The 6,327-nt window shown below is 41.9% G+C and overlaps 1 long non-coding RNA gene across 1 annotated transcript; it reads right to left on the bottom strand.

Moving 5' to 3' along the window:
• Nucleotides 1-2,172: 2,172 nt before the first annotated feature.
• Nucleotides 2,173-3,979, bottom strand: LOC116097439. Its single transcript, XR_004121429.1, has 2 exons — nucleotides 3,112-3,979; nucleotides 2,173-2,511 (listed from the first exon to the last, which is right to left on the bottom strand). It is a non-coding gene; the product is annotated as an uncharacterized LOC116097439 (long non-coding RNA).
• Nucleotides 3,980-6,327: the final 2,348 nt, after the last annotated feature.

Raw genomic sequence — 6,327 nt, forward strand, 5'->3', positions numbered from 1 at the left:
AGAAAACCGCTCAATGTCTGCTGGATATTTCCTAGCCTTAACTATATAAAATATTGTACTTCTTTATAAACAGGCCATTGACCCTACATTTACTCAGTGCGCTGTGCACTAATAGAATCAAGAGTTATTACATCAGAGAGCACAGACAGATCAGACACTCTGGCTGCAAAGCATATTCAAAACTCCCAAGGGATTTATTAATCAAAGCAGGGCATTTTACGCCTTAGCCTGGCTCACAGAACCAAAAGCAGTCACCCAGTCTGCGGAGCAGGACTTTGCTAAACAAGTAGTCACCCCTTGTTCACGTCTGTTCTCTATGCCCTTCATTACCCATAGTAATCTGTGGTCAGAAAGTACTGAATAGAAAATTCTGGAAAAAAAAATCAGACATTTGTTCTATTTTATTTGTAGTAGTTGTGGCTGATTGCTAGCGCCTAATTTGTAAGCTAAGTTTTATCATAAGTATTATATAGAGGGCACACATAATCTATCCAGTCCATGGCTGGATAAGCCATGGGTTCAGGCTTGTGCATAGAACCCCAGTTGAGATTTACAGATACACTTAATGTTGATCAGCCTGTCCACCAGACCCAAATCAAGAAACAGGCAGGTGGCACTGGGAAATTTAGAAACATGAGAACGGGAGACCTCTGGATGGATTCATTATTAAGACTGTGAAGTCAGACAGTCAGGACAGGAGCCATGCCAGATAAGCTGGAACAGCAAATAATACATACTGTCTAGAGGCAAGACTGTTGCTGCTCCCAAATCTGGTCTTTTTTGATAATTTATTTTTTAATCACGTGTACATGTGTTTGTCTGTGTGTGGCTATACACAAGTGAGTGTAGGTGCATGAGGAGAGGTCAGAGACATCAGATCCCCTGGAGATGTGGTTAAAGGTGGTTACGAGCTTCGGGACATGGATTCTGGGAATCTATCTTAGATCTTCTAGAAGTCCACGGCAAGCTTTTATCCTCTGAGGCATCTCTTTGACCCCCGCCCCCAACCTCCGCTCTCTACCCCGCTACCCACAGGCAGGACAACCCACACTGGAAAAAGCTAGGCAGAACCAAGTCTTAAGAGGATTATATAAGATGGGGGTCTTCTATAATACACAAAAATAAATGTAAAAACAGCAAATACAAAATTATGTATGGGTGTGAAGATATGTTTAGAAGCCTGGGAAAGTGACCAGCAGTAGCTTTTGAATACATCTGCCTACTGATATACTTTTCCCTGCCCAATCCATACTTCCTGAATGCAGATCATGATATCTGAGAAAATGCTCAGACTGGAGTGGGGTGTGTCTCTGCCCTGGGAAGCCCTGTTACATCGTTAAAAGGTGTCATGTTAACATTTCCATCATGTTACCTCATCATCGTGTCTTTCTGCCATGTAGACAGCCTCGAATGTGAGCCACAGTAGATATTACAACCTCAGGATCATCTAACTAATTAGATATATTAGGTATATTAATCGATTTTCAGTCACTGTGATAAAATACCATGACCTAGGCAACCTACATAAGGAGTTGATGTGTGCTTCTAGTTCCAGAGAGTAAGAGTTCACCAGAGCAGAAAGGCTTGGTATCAGGAGCAGAAAGCTGACCTCCCATCTTCAGATACAAGCAGAAATAGGGAGAGAAAGGTGGGATGAGGCTTTCTGTTCTCAAATCCTGTGCTCCGTGACATACTTCCTCCAGCAAGGTTGCGCCACCCAAACCTCCCCAAACAGCACCCCTGAGTGGCCACCATGGACTCAAACATCAAAGTCTATGGGGAACATTTCACATTGAAACCACCACAGAAGGCACGTGGATTTGGGATGCTGAGAGGGATAATCACAAGTTTTACATGGAATCTTTAAGCGACTCTAGTGTGTGTGTGTGTGTGTGTGTGTGTGTGTGTGTGTGTGTGTGTGTGTGTATGTATGTGTGTGTGTGTGTGTGTGTGTGTGTTGTATATATGTGCATGTTCATATGTATGCTAGTATACTTCCTCATGCATATACACACACACACAAAGCCAAGGGTAGCACATCAGGTGTCTTGCTGGATCACTGTCTGCCTTATGTTGTGTGACAGACTTTTCCTAGGAGATGCAACACACAGTCTACTCACCCCAGATGCGGAGCCCAGCACAGATCAAATATATTTATGACCAAAGTCCAACTTGGTGAACCAATGAGCTTTACTGGAGTTGCTTACAGGAATATGGATGAAGGGCTACTTACAGGAGCAGAAATCACTCAAAGATAGCTGAATCACCAAGGCCCAACCTAACATGGCTGACAGCTCACAAAGCTGGGGTCACAAGCATACTGTGGAGCATCCAGGCAGCTCAGTAGGTCGGAGAGTCCTTTCCAGGTGTCTCTGCTGCAGCCAGCCTCATCCAGGCAGCTGCGCTGTTTGCTCTTTTCAGGCTGCTCGGCTTGTTCCTACTTCATCAGCAGCTGGGCTTATCTAAGAATCTTCTTTGCAGCAGGATTTGACTGAGGCCTTCTGTTTTATTCTGATAGGAAGACCCACTAGTGAATCTTGTTAGTTTCAGGGACTTCCTAAAGCTATTTTGACTTGCTAACTTACTATCTCTTTTTGTCATTGTTGTTAACTTGACTATCTTAACGAGCTTCTAGGTGGGTGGGATGTTTCCATCCCAAAAGCAGTTTTTATATAACAATTAACTCCCTTGAGAGGAACTATTGGAATTCCTCTTTTTGGGGGGCCATGGAGGTAACCAGAAAGTTCCAGTGATGCACATGTCTAACTCTGTACCCTCCAGTTCTGGGATTACAAGCATATTCTGCTACTCCCAGCATTTACAGGGTGCTCTGACCTCCATACACACAGCATGGTGTACACACACAGTCATGTGAGAAAGCAAAGAAACAAATACGAATTTTAATACCATTAAATAAGAAAAATAAAAGACCTTGTGAAATTAAATTTTACCTCATGGTAGACACAATTGAATTGTATTAGACTTATTTTTCTTAATTTCAGACATTTTTGGAAAATTAAATATTTTTCCTATTCTCAGATCATTGTTTTACTGATTGACTGATGGAGGTTCAGTTAATTGATTCTCATCATTAAATTTGATATGTCTTACCAGTAATATCAGTTGAAGAATACACTCCCCTTTGGTCCAGTAGATTTTTAAAAAAAAAAAAACCTCTATCTTGCATCTGTCTTTAATACCACCATCATATCTGGAAATTCATGCATTATAAAGTGTCAGTTGGGTTTTGAATGCCTCCATTCCTAGATAGGAGACACAGACAGAATAATTAATCACTCGTCAACATAAAGTAGGTTACCCAGAAGTGTAGCCTCTTGAGCAAGTTCACTATGGATGTCAGTCACAGTGATGTCATTAGAACTTCCATAATGAATTGGGGAGTAATACAATTCCCACATTAACAGGGAAAATACAAAATTGTTGAAGTTGCCAATATGGTCATGAATCAAAAAAATGAAGCGTGTGTATTTTTTCATTAATTGAAGGATATTTATTGGGTGCTTAGTATTGATAAGCTGATTGACAGGCATGTACATGATGGATACAGATACACATGTTCACATGTAGGTCTTCTTATGTGTGGAGTCCAAAGGTTGACACTGAGTGCTTGCCCCATTGTACTCTGTGTTCCTTGTAGTTTGATGTTTGTTTGTATAATTGTTTGTCTTGCTGGCTTTTGGAGGAGTGTGGCATGTGTTCATTTGCTGGAGACAGTCTCTCAATGACCCTGGAGTTCTCCAGCTCAGCCTAACTAGCTGGCCAGTGAGGCTCAGGGCTCCTGTCTTCACCTCCCCAGCTCTAAGATGTAGATATGGGCCACCATGCCGGGGTTTTTATTTTGGTGATGGAGATCTGAATCCAGGTCCTTCTGCTCCTATGCCTACCATCTCTCCAGCCTAGTTAGTAAAATAATTTATTTATTTAATTATTATTATTTTAAGTGTGTGTGTGTGTGTGTGTATGTGTGAGAGAGAGAGAGAAAGAGAGAAAGAGAAAGAGAGAGAGAGGGAAAGGGAGAGAGAGGGAGAGGGAGAGAGAGAGGGAGAGGGAGAGGGAGAGGGAGAGAGAGAGAGAGAGAGAGAAAGAGAAAGAGAGAGAGAGGGAAAGGGAGAGAGAGGGAGAGGGAGAGGGAGAGAGAGGGGGGAGAGGGAAAGGGAGAGGGAGAGGGAGAGAAGAGAGAGAGAGAGAGAGAGGAGAGAGAGAGAGAGAGAGAGAGAGAGAGAGAGAGAGAGAGAGAGAGAGAGAGAATGAATGTGGGTGACCAAATAGGCCAGAAGCATTGAATGTTCTGGAACTGGAATCATCGGGCAGTTGTGAGCTACAGGACAAACATGGATGCTGGGAACCAAACTTGGATCTTCCCGAAGGACTCTTAACCTAAGACTGAGTCCTCTTAACCACTGACATGTCTTTCCAGCTCCCCAAGAGCTTATATCCAAGGGGGATATATACAGCTTTCTTGACAAATGCAAACTCCATATTACATGTATGTATCCACATATTTAACTCTTTCATTCTTAGCACATATAGACACTACACCCTCCCTCCCCCATACTTGCTCAACTGGTTATTTCTAGTTATTTTAACTATCTATCACAAAACTGAGAGCTCTGAGTTACTGAAGAGGCAAGCCATGTCACCAACTCATTAGAGACACCTTTGGGCACCATGCAGGCTCATGTTCTCTTAGGTTTTTCTCAGTCCCAGCAAGCTTGGTGTTCTCATTTCTAACATGGCTGTTCAGTAATCTCATTATCTCACTGAGAAACAAAAGGTGTTCCAACAGCAAGGGAGGAGTTGAAAGTGAAACATGGAATGTGTTAGACCCTTGAGTCCAGGTGCAAACACTCATGTCCCTGGTTCACTAGGTGAGACTACATTGTGACCAGCACAATCTACTATAAAGATAATGCCAAAAAAAATATGGATTAAGGACTGAATTAGGATGAGTTAAGAAATGGATCAGTGAATAAGATCATTTGCTGTACAAGTGTGGGCCCTGATATCAGATCTCCATCACCTCATTAAAAACCCCTCAAAAAGGTACCTGCTAAGGAGCAAAACCAGGAGAATCCCAGGGACTTGCTGGCCGGAGAGTCTAATCAGAACAGTGAGCTTCTGGTTCAGTAAGAGTCCTTGTCTCAAAAAATAAGGTGGAGCATGACTGAGGAAGATGCCCATCATCTAGCTCTGATCTCTAGACTCATACACACAGGTTCAGAAAGCAGTACACGAACATGCATATGCTGCACATTCACACACAAAAAAAGTATAAATTGGATGATAATAATATAGTATTCTATTATTGGATAGTAATAATAGAATGATGAATAAATAATTCATAATTTTTCAGCAATTAAAATGGTTATTTTGTTCTAAAAACAATACTTTGGGGACAGAGGAAAAGGTCTCTTCATTCAGAAACAGAGGATAGGTATCTGTCTTCAGCAGAAATTTCCCTGAGTAGTGATATAAACATTCCTATAACCTTTCATTCTTCATCTAATTCAAGAATGTTGGTGGGAGTGACTGTGCTTTTCAGGAAGTCCCAAAGACTTAAACATAGCTTGCTGCCACTTAAAATGCCACCTGGTCACCCTACTTATAAAGCCACCGAAGGGAGGAGACAGACTCTCAGGAATCAAGAAACCATGTGAAAACAAGGTCACTTGATGGTCTCAAAAGCAGAGCTGCTCTGTACTTCCTCCTAACTGCCTCCATTGTGCTGTGAACCCATGAGTGCAGCCTCAGAGAGAAGGCTACACAGCGGACATGGAATGATACACTTCACTGTCCCTTTGCAAGACAATATTAAGAGGACTTATAAGACTCTTTACCCTCCTTCAGGCCTGGTAATAACTAGTGCAAATTACTATACGAAGTGAATGGATGTTTCAAGGGTATATATGAGTGTTCAAAGTGTAAAAGGCACCCTCCAATATTTCCACATTTATCTATTAAAATGTGGAACACTATCAAAAATGAAAAGGAACTGAAGCCTTCCACTGTCTGGCACGGGTTTACTATAAGGTTACAGTAATGAACTCAATGTGGAATTTACATGAACACAAAAGACTAGAAGTAGACCCATAGCCAACGGAGAAAATGTCATTACAATTTGTACTGGTGGATTATGGAGATGGATCATGGTTAAAGTACTTGCCAGGTAAGCATGACAACCCGAATTCAACTCTCTAGGCCAACAGGATAAGGAGAAAACTTAAAAAATATGTCCTCTGACCTCCACATGCATACTGTGGTACATTTACATGTATGTGCGCATGCACACACACACATACAAACACA

This window comes from Mastomys coucha, unplaced genomic scaffold (assembly GCF_008632895.1).
Source record: "Mastomys coucha isolate ucsf_1 unplaced genomic scaffold, UCSF_Mcou_1 pScaffold19, whole genome shotgun sequence".
Taxonomy (NCBI): Eukaryota; Metazoa; Chordata; class Mammalia; order Rodentia; family Muridae; genus Mastomys; species Mastomys coucha.